The sequence below is a fragment of the Phyllostomus hastatus genome, unplaced genomic scaffold, assembly GCF_019186645.2.
Source record: "Phyllostomus hastatus isolate PE091 unplaced genomic scaffold, TTU_PhHast_1.1 phas_contig_38, whole genome shotgun sequence".
NCBI lineage: Eukaryota > Metazoa > Chordata > Mammalia > Chiroptera > Phyllostomidae > Phyllostomus > Phyllostomus hastatus.
In genome coordinates this window covers 23,044,364-23,066,112 of record NW_025333869.1, presented here as the reverse complement: position 1 = coordinate 23,066,112, position 21,749 = coordinate 23,044,364, and the positions used below count along the sequence as shown (strand labels likewise).

The following is a 21,749-nucleotide window of genomic DNA, read 5'->3' as shown; positions in this document are numbered from 1 at the left end:
GAACGTGATAGGTGACTGTAACTACTAGTTTGGAAGGTATACCTGATATTGCTAGTATTTCAGTGGTTTTCTGGAAATTTTTAACATGCTTATCTATCTTCAAAGTCTTAAATCAATTAGCATCTTTACTGTCGTCAGTAATACAAAGATTGTAAGATACTTTTAATTCCATTGTCTCTTTATATACAATTGTCTAAGATTTCACTTTTGTCTTAATTGTTTTTTCTTTGAAATGTAAGAGAAATGGTGAACAGCTCTTTCTTCTTGGTACATTTTCTTTCTTCTTGAAGTTCATTCTTCACTAGTATCTTTAGTGGGCCCTTTGGGTGGTGCACATCCTAAGTTTTTGTTTACCTGAACATATCTTCATTTTGTCCTCGTCTTTGAAAGATAATTTTATTGGATATATAAATCTAGGCTGATAGTAATTTTTTCCAGCACTTTGAAAAAAAAAATATTGTTTGTGTTTCTGCATCCAAATGAGCCATCAGTCTAATTGCCGTTTGCTGTAGATCATGACTTTTCTCCCTGGGGTTCTTAAGACCTTATTTAACTGTTTTGAGATTTTTTTTGGGCTCCCTGGTTTTAGGAGCTGATTTCTTTTTTCAATCCTGGAAAATTTCTTAGCCATTAACTCTTTGAATTTTTGCCTCACCCTTCATTGTTTTCTCTCCCTTTGGAACTCTAATTAGAAAATGGTGGACTTTCTCACTCTCTCTCTCATGAAGTAAAAAAGATAAGCCCTCTGTTTCCCCACATCTTTTTGTTGTTATTGTTTGCACTGTTCTCGTAGCCTGGAGTTACCCTTCCTCTCTTGTTAACATGGGATCAGTGTTGCTGTCACTTTCTCCATGAGGCTCTTCCCAGGCTGCTCAGTTGATATTAATCTCTCCCTGTGCTGTGTTTATAAGGTTTGACTATATTTCTTATCAGATATTATCATGGATTAGAGCTACTTATGTGCTTGTCTCTTTGTTCCCCTCCTCCCTCTGACCCTCCCCAGCTTCTAAATTTGAGTTCTAGAAAGCATGTCCTGCCCCATAGAGTGGAGTTACTTGCCCTTGGTAGATACAATAATGTTGAATCAGTTGTATTTGTAGCACTGCAGTTCTTTCCTCCGTTAGAGCAAGAAAAGATAGATATAAATTCTGAGTCACAGTCAGCAGAGTTATTTTAAAATACCGAGGGCAATGATATATCTATGTACACCAATGAATACTCTTTCCTAATTTGAAAAGGCTGCTGACAATTCTCTCGAGTAAAAAGAGCCAGAAATAAACATCTCTAAAACTGTTATATCTACTTCATCTCTAAAACCAAAACAATAAATGCTACTATTTACCTGATATATACCAGAAAACTCTTTGAACTGGAAGTTCCAACCTGGGCTGTTCTAAAGCTTCCATGAAAAGGCAAATTCCTCCATTAGTCTACTGCAGTCATAGGCCGTTGTGGCACTGAGGAATGGGAATGCAAAATCACCTTTCCCCTGCTTCTTGTCTGGAAATTGACTTTTTAAAAATTATGTTAGCCAGATAAATAAACCTTTTCTTTTTTATAAGTAGTGCTCTGTTGATTTTTCCTTCACTTTCCTTTTTTCTTTTCCTTCTTCAAGGCTACCAGTCTATATTAGGCTTTAATATTGTACCTTGATGATAGATAGTTAACTACTAATCTATCACTCTCATCCATTACTGCTAGATGAGTCTTCTAAGTACAGTTTTGATCTCAGCATTTTTTTTTCTTGCTCAGAAACCTGTACCTCCTCCCATTGTCTTCTAAATTAATCCCAATTCCTTATTCTAGCTCTTTTAAAAAATGGAATATATCTGACATGTAATGTATAAATTTAAGGCATATAACATGTTACTTTGATACATTTATGTATTGTAATATGATTGCTATTGTAGTAATATTTATCATACATGTAATTATAGTACCACATTGTTGTCTATCTTATTCTAGTTCTTGAAGGCTAGCAAATTCTATCCCCTTTCTGTTCTTATTTTTCCATGGAGTGGAGAAGTCAGCTGACTACAGCTTATAAGCCAAATTTTGTACTGCCCAGGACCTAAGAATAGTGTTTACATTAAAAAAAAAGATTTTATTTTTATTTATTTTTAGAGAGAAGGGAAAGGAAGGAGAAAGAGGGAGAGAAACAGCAATGTGTGGTTGCCTCTCCTGCGTCCCTGCTGGGGACCTGGCTGGCAACCCAGGCAGGTACTTTGACTGGGAATTGAATTGGCGACCCTTTGGTTCTCAGCCTGTGCTCAATCCACTGAGCTACACCAGCCAGGGCTACATTTTTAAATGTTTGAAAAAATTAAAAGAAGAATAACATTTTGTGACACATGAAATTATACAAAAGTTTCAATATACATGAAGCTTTATTGAGACACAGCCATTCCTTTTCATTTGCATATTTTCTTTTTAAAAAGATTTTATTTATTTATTTTCAGAGACTGGGGAAGGGAGGGGGAAAGAAATGTCGATGAATGAGAGAAACATCGATTGGTTGCCTCTCACACACCCCCATTTGGGGACCTGACTCACACAACCCAGGCATGTGCCCCGACCAGGAATCAAACCAGTGACTTTTCAGTTCACAGGCCAGCACTCGATCCACTGACCTATACCAACCATGGCGTCATTTACGTATTTTCTATACAGCTTTCACACTACAGTAGTGTGAGAAGTTGTGACAGATCATATGGCCCACAAAGCCTGAAATATTTACTACTTTCTGCTTTATAGAAAGTGTTTCCAACCCTGGACCTACAATCATAAATTTATAAATTTGGAAGTAGGCCTCAGATATTCTGATCCAACTCTTATTTTAAAAATGAGAAAATGTATTCTCAGATGTTCTTTACCTTTGGCAATGGAAAGCCAAAATGAAAATCCATTGTTGGTCCTATCCCACCATAGGACCCCTCCCAGTAAGCCTATAGTAGCCAGTGAGACTACTTGGCATTTTACAAACTCCAGTCTGTCTTTCTTCTTCTATGCACATACCGCATTTCCTTGTATCGAAGATGCCTCTTCTCACCGGAAGTTTTATCCATGCTTTAAGGCTCAGCTGTAATAATGATGACTGCCCTTATTTTAACAACTGGTTGAGCTCTCTGTCCACCAACCCTCAGTAGTGCTAAGTTATACCTCCCTGTTGGCACTCATTAGAGTCATATATGTCGTCCTGATGCTATTCCAGGCCATAAGCTTCCTAACTGTGCGTCTTTGTGTCACCTGAAGAAGTGTCAACTGCACATTGCCTTCCACACAGAAGTCTCAGGACATAATTTTAAAAATGAGTTGATCTAAAGATGTCAGCATATAAGAGATGCCTTCAAAATCTCTAGTTTATTTCTATTAAAAAAGGAAGAGCCCTGGCTGGTGTGGCTCAGTGGACTGAGTGCCAACCTGTAAACAAAAGGGTCATTGTTTCGATTCCCAGTCAGGGCACATGCCTGGGTTGCAGACCAGGTACCCAGTAGGGAGCATTCGAGAGGTAACCACACATTGATGTTTCTCTCCCTCTCTTTCTCCCTCCTTTCCTCTTTGTCTAAAAATAAATAAATAAAATCTTTTAAAAATACTTCAAAGTTCTAAAAAAAAAGAAAGAAAATGCAACATTGCTGAGTAATATTTTTTTGTGTGACCAACTATACAGAAGAATTCATAGGGAGTTTACCTATATCATATACATCTAGTAATTAATGAAGTATGTACACTCTGAGGAGAGAACTTGGATTTGCCCTAAGCAGGATTACCTAATTGTGTAATGATTATTTAAGCCATTAGTATATTTATTAATTACTAGGATTTTAGAAACCTGCCTGCTTAGGTAGGAATTTATACTTTAAAATAAAATTCAACACTGAAAACCTTCCATACTCTCTCTCAATCTCGAGGGATTCTTTGTTGTTATATCTTCCATATAAACCCTAAATTTGGGACTATTTCCATTTATGAACCATAGACTTGTGGTGTTCTGTAAGAACTATTAGGATTGAACTTGATATTTAGTGAGGACTGGAGGTAAGAGGATTGTAGTTATAGTGTTCAGGTGCCTTACTAGCATTATCTTTAATACTTTCCTTAAAACAGAACAAATGAACAAACAAAAAAACTAGATAGATGAATTGACTCTCATTCTAGTGTATTTTTTCAATTCTGACTAACTCGGTTTCTTCATTTTGCTCAACTGTGAGTGAGTCATCTAAGACGGTAGAGCCAGAATTTATTAATGGGTTTAGTTGCCTGTGGCAACTGATCAACATCTTTCCTACAGTATTGATATTTCACATTAGTAAGCAAGTGAAACAAAAGGAAATGAACTTAAATTTCTTAAACTTAAATTTCTGTGAAAGTCTTTCTCCTGATTATACCAAGTTGTGTCTAATCTATTAATATTACATGAAAAGCACTGATGAAATATAATCTGCAAAGGGCACAAACACAACTAGTATTGTTGGGGGTCATTGGTAGCTTTTTTTCTTGTTTCTGTCTGTGCATCTCGACCAGTCTGTGCGGTTTGGTCTGGATGTGCTGCAGCTGTTCTCTCATTTCATTTTTCAGCAAGCTTAGAATTGGGTTTGTACTCAGCTCATATGTAGTCACACCGAATTACTTTTGTAGTAATTGAAAAGAAAAGGTAAAACATTGAGAAGAAAAGTCTAAAGATAAAACTTTTAGGACTTATTTAATATAGATACCATAGAGTATTTTTCCCCTATGAGCGTTTTAATTGACAGTCTTTACTGACATATTAATATTATAAAACATTGACTTTCCAGTTCTGGTTGTTTGTAAGAAATGTGTTTGTAGCTTGAGCTAAGAAAAGGAATGATTTTGTGATTTTGCTAATGGGCCTAATTTAATGGGTCAGTGTCTATTTACAGCTTGGAGCCTAATTCAATTACTATGCTGAATAACCTCCTGTAAGCAGGATGCCCTTAACATTAGTGAGAGCACTTAGAGACTTTTGCCATTGGGTTACTATTTCAAGTTCTGACCATACCTGTTTCAAAATAAGCTACATTGTTGATCAGTCCTGGTTTGATTTTAAAAGCTATTTGCCAGTTGTGGCCAGGGTGACTCAGTTGGTCATCCCTAAACAAATAACAGTTAAGGAACTGAAGGAGCTGAAGCCCTTAGTGAGCCTAACCCATATTGGCTGTGAAAATCTCCCAGCTTCTGGGAAGGAAAACCAGAACAATTGGCCCTCAGTTGGTTAGACTGTAAGATGATGATTTATATTTGCCTATTGTGAGCTTAAAGTTTTTCTTGTCCTTGCCAGCTGGTAGTTCCACTGAATTATAGAATCATGCAGTATTATAGAATAAACATTTAGACATCATTGAATCCCACTCCCTCATTAAAACACACACACACACACACACACACACACACACACACACACACTCACACAGTAAAGTGGTTTAGGATTAAAGCATCGGTGTGCTGAAGACAATGCCACAATCTCAGTGATTTTAGGCAAATCAAATAACCTCTCAGTGCCAAGGTTACCTACCTCCTAGGATTGTTATGAGGATTTAATGAAACAGTAAAAAGCTCCTGATTTATCTCATGTACTAGAAAAAAACAAAACCCCCACCAAACCACATTTTTAAAGGAGAAAATGGAAGTCACAAATGTCTTCAATGTACTCTAACAACAGAGGGAAAGAAAAAAGGGACTTATTTAGTACCTGCTGCCTTCCAGGCCCAGTTTTAGGTGATTTACATATGTATTACAAATTTTACTTTTCCCATTTTACTGGTAAGGTGACTGAGGCTCAAAGAGATTAAATGACTTGCCCAAAGACACAGTTTGTAATAGCAGAGCAAGGTGAGATTCATTCCAAAGCCCCAATTCTTTTTCCAATACTTCAAGTTATCTTCCAGGACAGGGTCTAGGTCCCAGTTACCCTAATATAAAAGTGGGTTGCTTTTCAAAAATTGATTTACAAATTGGTTCAGAGTTTTTTTTTTTCTATCGGGACAGTGTTACAAATGGTGATTATATACCTAGCCAAAAGCTACAATGTAATTGAAATGCTGCACGTTTGTGAACTAGAACTGTTAAGAAAAAGTGTTTGCAATTCTAGTTATTAAAGGGGAAAAACAGAAAAAAAAACTATTTAAATTCTGTGAAATGATAGTACTTGGAGAAAAGCAGACTGGGTTAGAGGACAGTGAAGAAGTGGATAGTGTTTTGATGTTGGTGGAGCCTTTGGGATTCTTCAAGGGATTAAACATTTATGGCACTGAGACATTCTATATTTGATAACACTTTGATGGTGTATCAAGCACAGTCACATGCATTATTATTTCCTTATATAATGAATGAGACAAATAGGACAGGTGGTAAAGTCAACCTAATTTTCCTTAGCAGTATTTAGCTCTCTTTTTTCCCTGTGATTTTTTTTTTACTAGCCTATAGGAGCCCAGCTATTCACCTTAATAGAGTTGTAGAGGATTAGTGCGTAGTTGTACAAAGAAAGATGGAAAATAAAAGAATGAAGGTCTTTTTGAGTTAATTGTGTAGGAACCGAAGGAATTAGACTAGAGTTCTTAAGGGGTATATGTGGGAAGATAAGAAAATGGTAGAATTAAATATTAACCTGTTTTATTATCTTTCTTTATCAATTTACTTATTTCAGTTAGCACTTATTTTCTGGGCACTTATTATGTGCCAGTCACTGTGTCATGGCTATGGGGGGGTGGGTACAGAAACGGTTCAGACCCTATACTTGAGAAATTTATTCTCTCCCTAAAGCATCTACTAAAGATTACATTCAGATCGTGCAGTGACCTTTTCCTCTCCACCAGTATTTATGATTATGCAATAGTTATTTAACTATGAAACTAGTGGAACTAATACTGAGTTTCCTTTTAACTAATCTTTTCAATAACTAAAAAAATTGGAAAAGGTAAAAGAAATTAAGTAAAAAACACATCTATTTTTTCCATAATTATTGCTTGAGTTTCTGTCGCTAAAGCAGAACTACAGGATGAGAATTGGGGGAACTGTATGTTTTTTTAATGCAGCATTTACTTATATATGTTTGAAACCAAAATGGAAATCACTTTAAGTAGGTTTGATATACTTTCTGTGAGTGTAGGAGCATTTGTCACTTAATAATGATTTGCTTTCGAGCTAGGAAGTGCACCTGAAAACACAGGAAGTGGAGTCAGGAGGCTTGGATTCAATTCAAGTTCTGCAACTTTCTTACAGAACTAACATCTCTGAGCATCATTTCTAAAGTGAATTTAGATTAGATTGCCAAATTCTTTTTCACTCTGAAATTCTCTGTGAAATGGAAGGAACCATATCTTGTGTTCCATTGAGAGAGTTGGGCAGAGAGTAGGCGGTGGAGATAAGTTCCCTGTGTTCATGACCTGCTTTATTGTTAAATTAGTGGCCATTCATAGCACAAGTGTAAGTGGTCTGGAAGTCTGTAGAAGAATCCTGTGTTGAGGGAGAGAATGAAGTGTTTTCACATTGGAAGCCTGCCCAAGTATTTTCATAAATAAGGATCTGGTGAGGAAGGCTGCTCTGCTAACATTCATCTAGCCTTAATTGATACACTCGGTCTCATGTTGGGTTCGAATAAACAGCTGCTGCCCAGGCAGCTTAACACTAGTTCTGAGGAAGTATGTTGCAGCAAATGAGCTTCCTTGACATTAAAATTTGTCACCGACATGGTTCATCTGTTGTTTAACCCTTTTGGTTGTGTTCTCATTGATGTACATTTAAATTGTCTTGGCAGTTGGTCAAGATTTGAACCTTTTAGGCATTGGTGATTTCTTATTACTTTATGAATTATTTACCAAGAATATTGTTGATACATTTAAAAAATTTTGTCTATTTTTCTTATTATGAAGTCAATGCATACATTTTTTTTTTAAAGAATCTAATCTGTAAAGTAGTCAATGAACAAGTATAAAGGACCCATGGACAAAGCCAAGGGGGCTAGGATTGTGAATGTGGCAGGGAAAGTGGTGGTGGGAAAATAGAGACAACTGTATTCAAACATTAATAAAAAATGATTAAAAAGAAAAACGTCTGTAAAGTACAGAAAAGGATTAAGAAGAAAATAAAAAGTCACCTTCAATTCTGTTTTACATGTTGTATTCTCTACTAGTCATTTTTTCAGTGTGTTTAGGGGGGAGTGGGATGTGAAATTATTATTTATTAGTGAAATAGCTGAGACATAAGTAAATTTTCATATGACACTTATGATACTGGGGAACTTGCCTAATGTACTATGCTAATTAAGATGGAATCTTTTTGTTAAATCAGGTGGCACAAACTTAGATGCCTGCAGGACTGAATAGGTAATGAGTGAATCAGGCTGGTTGTAGGACACTGGGGAGTGGCAGAGACTGTGGTAAATTGAAAAATGCAGGCCCTGATTGAAGAGAACTACTACTGTCTCCAGCTTATTGTTGCCATATGGAAACAGGGCCTAGTGTTATTGGATCTTCCTGATATTCATTAAAATCTGGAAATCTTTTTTTTTTTAATGTGAAATTTCCCATTTAAAAACAATACTGTGCAGGTCAAACAAAACAGGTCTGTGTACACTTGTTCCATATACTGCCATTTTGTCATTCTTGACATAAATCCTTCTAAATCTTTTTCATAGTTCTCACAGGAAGAGTACTTTTATAAAAGAAAATATTTGGAGAAAAGTTTGATAAGGAATTTCTAAGAGAGATTCCAGGAGCTTTTCAGTCGGTATAAACACTGAGAGGGTGGCCTAGTATAGGAATGATACACAGATACCCACAGAGACCAGGCAGTGACATAAATGAGCAACATGATTTGGATATTAAGATTTTAGGGAGAAGCAGGGAATATACAGGTTAGGGCAAAGGTAGGTTTATAGTTTGTATGGAAATAAAACAATAATCAATAATAATACAAGAATAAACTGTGTTTTGCATACTCAAAACTGTAAACCTACTTTTGCTCCACCCTGTATTTCCCATATGGGACTTTTGGGTTTCAGCCAGTAGTTCCCTTGATGGAATGCAGATCTAACATGGCCAAATCTTTTGATACTTCAAGAGATGTCAGATATTTGGATCTTTGTAAAATTTCTTAAGTTAAGAAAAGAGGGGGCCAAAAAAAACCCCCTTGGCCCAAATTCTGCACAAAGGCCAAGTTTGCAGCTTCTGGCTTAGGTCACTGTTTTTCTAAGCATGTTGTACAAATCTGAGTTCCATCATAGATTAATAGGTATTATTAAGAAATTAAGAATCTGAAAAAAGAGTTCAGTTTGCAAAATAAAACCCCTCCACAAAACTACAAACTCTTATAATTATCTAGTCAAAAAAAGAAGTTAAAAATTCTGGGTCAATTGTACTTAAAAAAGGGTGGGTTAAACAGATTTTCTGACTGTAGGTTATCTTAGACTTTTAAATATACTAATATGCCTTGTTAATTCCTAAGAAGAAGACACAGCTTATAGACTCCACAGTTAAAATTATATCTCTGCCTTCACTCATTTTCCTCACCATATACCTTGTCTCCATTAAGAGGTGGCCTTCCTCCTGATTAAGGTTATTCACTCCATCTGCTCCTCGGATTCTGTCCCTGCCTTTTCAGGGACTGTGCTTCAGAAATAGTGTCTGATTTCCTGCCTTCTTCAGCCCATCAGTATGCTTGGTTTTCTCCTATTTAAGCAAAATAACCTTTCCATATGCCATATATAAAAATGAACTCCAAATAGATCATGGACATAAATGTAAGAGTTAAAACTATTACATTATTAGAATAAAACATAGGAGTTAATCTTCATGATGTTCGTTAGGTAAAATCTTAAGACGCTACAGTCACGTGACCCGTAATGATGTTTTGGTCCATGATGAACCCCTAAGATTATATACAATGATGGTTCCATAACATTGTAATGAAGTTAAATTTTCTGTAAGAAATGGAAGCCTATGTGGTTCAGGAGGATTTTTTTTTCCTTTGATAAGAGCAATATTTGTGGAGCTTGCAAATAGATTCCCTCTTACTCAGCACTTCAATTTTGGATGCAGGTTACATCCCCATCAGTGAGCTGCTGACCTGTTCAGCACAGAGGAGCTGGTCCCCACAGTGGTGCATATTCAGAGTCCTCACAGATCTAGCTCGATAGTCTTCAGAATATTGCTGTAAATTCTTTGTTGAGGACCTCAGATTTGTACAAGAGCACAGGTTCACAGAAGCACTAAACAAGTAGTTAGTGCCACTTGAGTATAAGCTTTCTGTGGTAGTGTGGACCTAGTTTGTCCCTGTACTTTGGAAATACTTTCAGGTAGCAATGATGTAAAGCATAGATAAGTTTTATTTCTTCCATCAATTCAATGCCAGAGAGAACCCTTTGTGCCAGACAGGGTCAATGGAACCAAAAATATATTTCCAAAGTCAAGGTATTGATTCTTCAGTTCTATGCCCTCACCATGTTAAACACTGTATTTTTTTGTAAGTACCACAGCATTCCTTAATCTAACCACTGCTTCAATATGCAACAGCCAAAATCACATCACCCTGACGCGCCCCATGTGCCTTAATCTCTCCATTTACATTTCTTATTCACAGTGATCCTCAGACCACCTTTCACTCCCTCCTGAGAGTCACTATTAAGGTGTTCTATACCTTACCCAGTCATTTTCTCTTCAATATTTCCAGTCATTCTAGCCTATATCCCTGTTCGTGGAGTAGCATTGACAGCTTTCATATTCTATTTCTAACCCCATGGGAAGGAAGTAGGGGGAAGGCTCTGGGACAGTGTTTATTAAGTGTACAGTAGCATGCAGCAATGTCCTAGGTTATCACAATCACTCACCACTCACTCACTGACTCACCCAGAGAACTTTTTGGTCCTGCAAGTTCTCTCTCTCTCTCTCTCTCTACACACACACACACACACACACACACACACACACACACGCCATTTTAAATTTTTTATGCTGTGTTTTTTCTGTACATTTTCCATCTTAGATGTATTTAGATATATAGATACCATGTTACAGTTGCCAGTAAAATTCAATACAGTAACATGCTGTATAAGTTTAGCCTAGGAGCACTAGGCTATACAATACGGCCTACGTGTGTAGTAGGCTATCCCTTCTAGGTTTGTGTAAGTGTACTCTGTGCACAGTGATGAAATCACCTAATGACATATTTCTCAGAACGTAGCCCCATCATTTAAGAGATCAATAGTTATATACCAAAAGCATATGAAACAAAAGAAAAAATAAATAAATTGGAAATAAGAATTTGTGCTGCAAAGGGCACCCTCAAAGCAAAAAGACAATTCACAGACTAGGAGAAAGTATCTGCAAAAGACATAGCCTTAGACTTCTGGTCAAGATGGTGGCAAAGGTAAATGTGGCTTGCCTTCTCACACAACCACATCAAAATTGCAACTAAATTATAGAATAACCATCACTCTGGACTGTCAGAGATTGAGCTGAATGGAAGTCTGACAACTATAGAATTAAGGAAACCATGTCCATCCAGATTGGTAGGAGGGGTGGAGATGTGGAATGGGCTGGTCCCATATCCACGTGTAATAGATAAAAATTTGGCAGGGATATCTCGGGAACAAGGGGTCCCAGCCCCACACCAGGCCCCCAAACCCAGCATCCCAGTGCCAGGAAGATAAGTACCCACAGCTTCTGACTCTAAAAACCAGCAGGGATTGAGTCAGTAGAAGGAAGTGCTGCAGTCTCAAGCAGTTCCTCTTAAAGAGGAGTCCACACATGGACTCACCTACTCAGACTCACTTCCTCTGAGCTCCAGCACAGGCGTAGTCCCCTTGAAAGGCACCAGTGGTATACAGGGAGAAACTGAAGTGTCTGGCATCAAGGCAGTCAAGGGCCATTGTCCCATTTCTGAACCCTGAACCTTCCTCCCATAGAGTCACAGAGCTGGCAGGCAGTGCCATCCAGGTTAACACTGTTTGCTTTGCCCTGAGATCCCTTGAGGCTCTATCCTACCCAACTTATAGCTGTTAACAGTGGCTTTTTCATATGAATGACTGGTTTTGGCTCAGGCTTCAAGACTTCCTAAATCCTTTCAAACAAGCAACTCACTGCTGGCCTCATTGAACCCCCAGCCCCCGGACATCTTGCAAAGTGACCCCAGGCATGGCACTAGAAGCAGTTAGCCCAGATTCACAGTTTGGCTTTGCCTTCGAATCTCCATGCCCAGCATAAGTAGCAGCCATCTCAGGTTGCTTTATAGCTTAGGTAGTATGCCCCCGGCAAAACGTAGGTGGGGGAAGACCTTTGCCTGCACCACACAGGAAACACCAGGGCCAGCACACCCAGGGACATTCTGCAAACCGTGTGGGAGTACCATCACCCTGCCCCTGCTCAGCTGATCCTCCATGGGGGGTGGGCATTGGTGGTCAGTGGTCACAGCCAATCTTTGCAGCTGACTCACCTGGGTAAATTCCTTAAATTGACCTGCCAACAGCAACCAAGACTCAACTATAAGAGGAAGGTGTACTCAGGGCACACCTCAAGTACCCAGCTTTGGTGACAGGGGCAGCTGTGCCACTGGACCCTACAGGACACCTACTATATTAGACCATGCTATCAAGACAGGGAGTCATAGCAGCTCTACCTAATACATAGAAACGATCACAGGGAGGCTGCCAAAATGAGTGGACAAAGAAACATGGCCCAGATGAAAGAATAGATCAAAACTTAAGAAAAAGAACTAAACAAAATGGAGATAAGCAATCTATCAGATACAGAGTTCAAAACACTGGTTATAAGGATGCTCAAGGAACTTAGGACCTCAGCAGCATTAAAAAGATCCAATCAGAAATGAAGGCTATGCAAATGAAATAAAGAACAACTTAGAAGGAAACAACAGTAGAGTCAAAGAAGCTGAGAATCAAATCAATGATTTGGAACATAAGGAAGCAAAAAACACCCAGTCAGAACCACAAGAAGAGAAAAGAATCCAAAAAAATAAGGATAGTGTAAGCGGCTTCTGTGACAACTTGAAGAGGTCCAACGTTTGCATCATAGGCGTTCCAGAAATTAAGAGAAAGAGCAAGACATTGGAAATCTAGTTGAAAAAAGTAATGAAAGAAAAGTTCCCTAGTTTGATGAAGGAAATAGACATGCAAATCCAGGAAGCACGGAGAGTCCCAAACAAGGTGCATTCAAAGAGACCCACTCCAAGACACATCATAATTTCAATGCTAAAAGTTAAATATAGAGAGAGAACATTAAAAACAGCAAGAGAAAAGCAGTTAGTTACCTTGGGGGAGTTCCCATCAGACTTGCAGCTGACTTCTCAAAAGAAACTTTGTAGGCTAGAAGGGATTTGCAAGAAATATTCAAAGTCATGAAAAGCAGGGACCTACAGCTGAGATTGCTCTCTCTAGCAAAGCTATCATTTAGAATCAAAGGGCAGTGGAAGAACTTACCAGACAAGAAAAAAATAAAGGAGTTCATCACCAAACCATTATTATTTGAAATGTTAAAGGGCTTATTTAAGAAAACGAAGATCAAAACTATGAACAATAAAATGGCAAAAATACATATCTATCAACAATTGACTCTAAAAAAAGTAAGCAAACAAGAAGAACAGTGACAAATTCATGGGTATGGAGAACGTTTTGATTGTTGTCAGAAAAGAGGGTGTTGTAGGTGAATGGGTGAAGAGGTGAGGGGTTTAAGAAGTACAAGTAGGTGGTTACAGAATAGTTATGGGGATGTAAAGTGCAGTATAAGAAATGGAGTAACCAAAATACCTATGTGCATGACCCATGGACATGAACAATGGTGTGGGGATTGCCTGAGGGAGTGGGGGATACTGGATGGAGAGGGGCAAAAGGGGAAAATTGGAACAACTGTAATAGCATAATCAATAAAATATAATTAAAATAAAATAAAATAAAAAGATATGCAACCAAATTAAAATGTAGTTTAAGGATCTGAATGGACATTTCTCCAAAGATATATGAATGGACAATAAGTATATGACAAGATGCTCAACATCTTGCTATGCATCAGCATAGCTGACAGATATGCAAATCAAAATCACAGCGAGACCCCACTTCACTAGGATGGCTATAATTTAAAAAGCACATAAGTAAGAACAACTGTTATTGAAGATGTGGAGAAATTGGAAACCTCATACTTTGCTGGGAATGTTAAATGGTATAGCCTCTTTGGAAAACAGTCTGGCTGTTCCTCAAGCCATTAAACAAGTATACTACGTGATCCAGTAATTCTGCCGCTAGGCACATGCCCAAGAGAAATGAAAACATACATCCACACAAAAACATGAATGCTAATTATTAGTAATAAAAGTATTATTATCAATAAGCAGCATTATTAATACAAGCCAAAAGCAGCAATAATAAAAGCCAAAAAGTGGAAACAATCCAAATGCCCATCATCTGATAAATGATAAAGAAAATGTGGTATAAACATACAGTGGAATGTTATTTGGCAAAATAACCAGTGAAATATTGATACATGCTAAACATGAAAGAAGGCTATCACTAAAGATCACATATTGTATGATTCCATTTATATTAAATCTATGGAGATGTAAAATAGATTAGTGATTGCCTAATGCTGGATGGGGCAGGGAAGTGTTACAAATAAATGAGGGGGGAACTGCCAATGGGCTTTTTTGGAGGGAGGTGATGACAGTGTTCAAAAATTGTCATGGATGCACAATGGCTGTGAATATACTAGAAATCATTAACCTTTCTCTGGCTGTTGACATTGTTGACTATTTGTTTACTATCTTAAAATTTTCCATTCCTTTGGCTTTCATGACGCAGTTCTACCATTCCCCCTGGCCCTGTCTCAGACATTTCCTTCTCAGCTCTGTTCATCAGCTGTTCTTTCATCAGCTGCCTATCCATGGGTGTTGCTGGGTTTCCAAGGCTTTTAGAACCACCAGATTGCTTTCTTTAGCCCACGCAAGTAAACGGAGGAATCAGCTATTCAATTATTTATTGAGCATTTACTTACCTCCATCTAACTATCCCATTGGTACTAATTACTTTCCCCTCTCAGATTTGGCTTTCTTTTATTACCTTGTATTACCAAGTCATTTGAGTTGGAAGCCTGGGGGTCATCCTAGATTTCTGTTTCACCTTCCAGAGGGAGTGAGTGTCAAGTGGATGCATCTGTTACACCTGCCCTCATATCCATGTATCCTGCTGCTTTACTTCATCATTAGTTTATTTTTCACTAAGACTCTAAGCTCTTTGAGATAAGAGCCCACGTGTATTTTCTTAAATACCTGTCTATAATACCTTACATGGTGTGTTACATAAATACAGGGTGGGACAATAGTGTGTTGTGAGTATGTGAAGCAAAGTTTATTCTTGTATTATTATTTGTTAGTTATTGTATTTTTAAATATGAACAACCTGCTTTTGCCCTATTCTGTATTTGCTGATTGAATAAATGAACTAACAAACTTGTCCTCCTAGTTGTCTTCCTCCTGGTTTATTCTTGCTATATTTTTCTTGTTCAAATGCAAACATAGTCACATCTTTTGCTTAGAACCATTAAATAATTTCCCATAGCTTAGAACATGACACTTAAGCCCATTTCATACAAGGCCCTCCCACATGTGGTCCCTTACTGGTTCTCTAACTTTCTACTCTCTCCTCATCTCCTCCAACCTGTGCCTGTGCTCCAGCCCTGTGGCTCTGTCTTCCCTGAACTGGCTCTGTTTTCACATATGCTGCCCACTCCTGGAAAGCTCTCCTTTCCTCCATGAATTCCATTTCTCCTGGAGAGCACTTATCCACCTTCCTAGAGTATTTTTTCTTCTGTGAAATCTCCCTTTCCTCACTGATGCAGAGCTGAAACTTGCATGTAACAATTATAGCACGTGTGACAATGATTTGCTTAGCATTTGCTTGTCTATGAAGGGCAAGGACTTAGTCCCACTTATTTTTGTATCCCTGTCACATACAGTGTTGTACACAGTGCCTGCCACATAGAAAGTACTCAGTAAGTGCTTAAGTGAATGAGTGAGTTGAAAATCAGAATAGGTTAATGAAAGGTTTTCTTAGGCTCCGTTGAGGAGTAAATGCTAATCAGCCACAAAATTAGGCAGTATAGAGCTTTATTGGGGTTTGCGCGCCTGGGCAAGATTTCTCAGTCTGTACGATGGGGCCGAGAAAAGCTGCGAGCAAACGGGGAATATGGCGGGGTTTTATTTTGGTCAGCCCTCTTCGTGGGGGCTGGGGATTGGTCCCCTCCGAACAAAGCGGCAACATATCATTGGTGGTTCCCCTCGCACCCTGGTTTGACGTCTCTTTCGGGTTGTAGTTCTGACGCCATGTTTGTTTCAGCTGCCATGATGGATTGTAGTCCAGCCGTCATTTTGTCCTACCCCGGCCATCCTCTCAGTTAAGACTCCTAGTTTTTCTGGATATATACCTTTATAAACACCTGACTTGGCTGTATCATCTGTGAATGAAAGGTACCAGCAAGGGAGTGGATAAATCACAAGTCCATCACCACTGTAGGAAAACTGTCAAAAGTGTTGCTGATGGTGGGTCACATACATTATTTTTGTATGTCCCAATCATGGTGTGGGACACAGCTGTGTATCAGAATAACTGTTTAGTATAATGAATTGACTGGCTTAATACTTAATGCCATAAGAAACATTGATTTGAGGCAAACTAAGTACAGGCAGATAGATGTACATTCCCTTGGCTGGTCATAATCATTTGGTCACTGTAGCTTTAACTCTAAGTTAGTCTTACATTTTCATTTTCATTATTTGTATCTTCTTGTCCAGTAAGAACTTCTGTTAGTTACTATCTCCTTGCTACATTTTTAATATAATGCTCTATAGTTACCACTTACATTGTACAAGTTGGTAACATATGTAAGTCCTCCCTGCTATGTTTTGTCTTCCTGCTTTCTTACACTTAGTCCAGCTAAGGGAGTCATCTACATTAACATATTTTTTAGTCTGGATAGTGACTTTAACGGAGCCAAGCTTTTTTTTTTTGCTGGAAAGAAACCAACTCTCTCTGCATAACTGAATCAAATAGATTGTGATGAAAGGAGTAATAATAACAACAGCAGAAGACAAAGGGCCCCTCACAAAGAATTTTGAATTAAAGTCACATATTGAACAAAAGATATTTAAATTAGCTACTGAACAAAGTAAGGGCTCTTCAGAGGAAACAGGGCTTCCTGCCAAGCCCCTAAAATCCGCCCCCCCGTTCTTACTTATCCACTACTATTTTTTTAGCTTAATGTCTAAGGATGCTTTATTTCTTATCTCATTCTCTTCCCACCACCTAGTGGACACATAATTGGCACTTGCTGTCTGTTTTGAATTGAATGGACTTGGGCCTCAAAAAGTTAGAGGCAGTTTTCTGAAGAAGAAAATAAAAGAGAAATCACTTTAGCAGTGAATAGAACCAACAAATCTGAGTTTCAGCAATGGAATAAAGTTTGGAAAAAGTAAGATGTATTTACTATAAAGTTAGATTATTTTGAAAGGATTGTTTTTAAATGCTGACCTGGAAAACCTGCTCCGAACTTAAACTATAACTAAGATCTGTATGTGACTCTTTTTCTGTGTGTGTGTGTGTTTAAATATGTTAACACATAGGCTTTTTTTTTTGTCCCAGAGGAAATAAGATTTATTTGAAAGTTAAAAAAGTCAAGCATCCACTTCAGTCTAACCTCATAATCATGAAACATATAGATAAAATATGCAGGAAGTGAGATCTTTAAAAAAATTTTTTAAACAGAAATAACTTTTTATTTATTTATTTATTCATTTATTCATTTATTTTTTTTAGAGGGGAAGGGAAGGAGAAAGAGAGGAAGAGAAACATCATGTGTGGTTGCCTCTCATATGGTCCCCACTAGGGACCTGGCCTGCAGCCCAGGCATGTGCCCTGACTGGGAATCAAACCGGCGACCCTTTGGTTTGCAGCCCGCACTCAATCTACTGAGGTACACCAGTGAGGGCTTTTAAAAAATTTTTTAAAGATTTTATTTATTTATTTTTACAGAGAGGGGAAAGGAGGAAGAAAGCAAGTGAAACATCAATGTGCAAGAGATACATCAATCAGTTGCCTCCCAACCTGGACCTGGCCTGCAACTCAGGCATGTGCCCTGACTGGGAATCGAGCCAGCAACCTTTCGGTTCACAGGCTGGCACTCACCACTGAGCCATACCAGCCAGGGCAGATTTTTTTTTAAAGATTTTAATTTATTTTCAGAGAGAGGGAGAGACAAATCAATGAGCGAGAGAGAGAGATTAATCAATTGCCTCCCTCATGCTCCCAACTGGGGAGCTTGCTGGCAACCCAGGCATGTGCCCTGACCAGGAATCAAACTGGCAACCCTTTGGTTCACTTGCGCTCAATGCGCTCAGTCCACTCAGCTACACCAGCCAGGGCGGTTCCTGCTCTTTAACAAAGAATATCTTGTGAATTACTCCTTTTCTTAATTGTTCTTCTCTTTTTATTTGGAAAAGATGGGAGCTATAGAAACTATTTCTGTTCTGGTGGTGTAGGGAGAGAGGGGTAAAGTGCATTTCCTGTGATCTAGTTAATGGATTGAAAATGTGAAGCTTTGTCTTGGTTCTCCCAGATAGGCTTTGCCAGTTGTTCATAAGAAAGATGATTTCTGGTCCTGCATATTTTTAGAAACTGGCTTCTTTGAAAGTTCTTGACTTGATACTTCAGTGATTGAACACTGATTTGGAAAGATCTAGAACACAGGATGATAGCCTTTGAATAAATGGGCAGGTTAAGTTATAGAATCCTCTCTGCCCTCACTTGGCACACAGCCTGTCACAGGCTGACTCTCCTTTTTGGTCTTGAGTCCTCTGTTGAAGCCACACCAGCCTGTCTTTCTTGTCAAGTCAGTCACATGCTCAAACACACCCGAGCCTTTGCCTGTGTTCCTTTTTCTGCTTGGGCTGTCCGATCTCTCTCTTCTCTACCTGGCAACTTTCACCACTCAAGGGCCAGCTCCCTTTTTAAAATTTTTTTAAATTTTTATTTTTTGGTGAAGATACCATGGAGCAAAAGCAAAAAGGAAGGTTAATCTAGCAGCTATGTGAAAAGTGCATTAGAAGGAGGAGGAGTCTACAGGCAGGAAGATCAGCTTTCCGAGACAAAGTCCCAGAGACCTGAGCTGTTTAATAAGGTAGCCTCTAGCCACAAGTGGCAATTAAAATTAAAATTAATTGAGAGAAGCCAATCTGAAAAGGCTGCATACTATATGATTTCAACTATATGATATTCTGGAAAAGGCAAAACTATGAGATAGTAAAAATATCACTGGTTGCCAGGGGTTTGGGGGCAGGGAGGGATGAATAGTCAGAGCACAGGAATTTTAGGGCAATTCTCTGCATGATTCCATAATGATGGATACATGTCATTATACGAGTCAAACCCATAGAATATACAACACCAAGAGTGAACTGTAATGTAGACTGTGAATTTTGCTGATTATGATGTGTCAATGGTAGGTTCATCAATTGTGATGTATACTACTCCAGTGGGGGATGTTAATAATGGGGAGGGCTATTGGTATGTGGGGGCAGGAAGTGGATGGGAAATCTCTGTATCTTCCCCTTAATTTTGCTGTGAACCTAAAACTGTAAAAAAATGAAGTTTTAATTAAAATTTGTTAAATTAATTAAATCAAAATAGTAGTTCGGTTCCGCAGTTGCACTAGCCACATTTCATGTACTTAATTGCCATGTGTGGCAATTGACATAGCATTTCTTGTGATGTTGGAACACCTGGCGATATTATCAGACCAGGCTCAGAACTACTGAGTTGGCGTGTGAGACATGCCTCCTTCCTCCTTCCTTCTTTGGTTTACTATTTATTTTACCTAAGTGATAAAGGCATTTCCTGGCAACCAAGATGCTAGATGCTGGCCAGTAACAGCAGTGTGGTCTCAGAGTTCTTCCTATGTTGTCTACTGCCTCATGTCGAAAATAAAAGGACACTCCATGTATCTAAATGTGACTATCTTTCTAGGCCCTTTATACTAGTATGAACTAGTGACTTTGTTGCTGAACATCATTTTTTCATTTCATGAAATCAAGGCCCACAGCTTTTTGAATGGTTGATTTTAGTTGGGGAATATAGTGAACAATACATCTGGAAATATTCTGTCATGTTTTGATCTGAAAAACTCTGCAGAACAAGCTGCTGACTTAAAAGGCTTTTATTATGATACAGACAGTCTATTGTCTACAAGAGCACTGGCTATTACTCAGTGGTATATGTGTGTTGCTCTTTCTGAGCTATTAACTTGAGTGAAAAAACTTGTATTCATTAATTTATGTATGACTTGTAATCCCTGAGAGTAGTTTGTTGTGTTCAGCTGCTTTACTGTGCATGTAGGGAGTTTTCTTAATTATTTTCTTCTTTAAACTCAATCAAAAGTTAAATGGTTAAATAGTGGGATTGAGATACTTTTCATTCTGAGTTTAGAAAATTTCACAGATTTCTACATTAAAGATGAGTTATAATTATGGTTTAATTCTCTTAGGTAGCTTTCTATTGATAGAATTGGTGAATTTCACCACTTACTATTTAAAGTTTATTTCTTCTGTAATACTTTACAGGGTGTGATAATGAAAGAAAAATTAACATTGAAGCCCTACATAGGAATAGTTTTGAAAAAAGTGAGTATGTGCAACATTTGTGGTATAATAAAAACACATGCACATACACACAATTTGGTTAGTGTGGCTTTTAATATTTCAATATTTAAAAATTTTTGGCCATTACCATTTAGAAGATTTCTATAAAATAACAATTACTAAAATTACTAGGTGAGAAATAGTTGTACCTAAGAAACCCAGAGTAACATTTTAGTATTAGTATTTTAATTAAAAAACTCTATATTCACATTTTAAAAAATTAGAAAAGAGGAAACATAGATACAAATTCACTTGAAATTTTCCCAAGAATTAATGAAACCACTGTTAACATATTGTTTTATATTCTTTCACTGTTTTGCCTTATACATATGGAATTTGGTTTTAATCATAGTATATTTATTATTTTTTTCCTTTTAATAAAATCGAATGCTATAAATTTTTCCATAGATTCTTTTTTAATATATTTTATTGATTATACTATTACAGTTTTCCCATTTCCCCCCTTCACTCCCTTCCACCCCTGCACACCCCTGCCTACCCACATTCCCCCCCTTTAGTTCATGTCCGTGGGTCATACATATAAGTTCTTTGGCTTCTACATTTCCCATACTATTCTTACCCTCCCCCTGTCTATTTTCTACCTACCATCTAAGCTTCTTATTCTCTGTACCTTTTTTCTCTCTCTCCCCTTCCCACTCCCCACTGATAACCCTCCACGTGATCTCCATTTCTGTGCCTCTGTTCCTGTTCTAGTTGTTTGCTTAGTTTGCTTTTGTTTTTGTTTTAGGTGTAGTTGTTCATAATTGTGAGTTTGTTATCATTTTACTGTTCATATTTTTAATCATCTTTTTCTTAGATAAATCCCTTTAATGTTTCATATAATAAGGGCTTGGTGATGATGAACTCCTTTAACTTGACCTTATCTGAGAAGCACTTTATCTGCCCTTCCATTCTAAGTGAAAGCTTTGCTGGGTAAAGCAATCTTGGACGTAGGTCCTTTCCTTTCATGACTTGGAATACTTTTTTCCAGCCCCTTCTTGTCTGTGAGGTCTCTGTTGAGAAATCAGCTGACAATCTTATGGGAA

General features: G+C 37.9%; 1 protein-coding gene across 6 annotated transcripts in view; it reads left to right on the top strand.

Moving 5' to 3' along the window:
* The window catches only part of VCL (vinculin), a 96,153-nt gene that overhangs the window by 11,850 nt on the left and 62,554 nt on the right, over positions 1–21,749 (top strand). The window contains exon 1 of one of the 6 annotated variants that reach the window (XM_045842226.1): positions 19,046–19,187. The exons of the other annotated variants lie outside the window; for them this stretch is intronic. The gene's annotated coding sequence lies outside the window, so the exon portion shown is untranslated. Of the gene's footprint in view, positions 1–19,045; positions 19,188–21,749 lie in introns of those variants that run through there. 6 annotated transcript variants of the gene reach the window in all.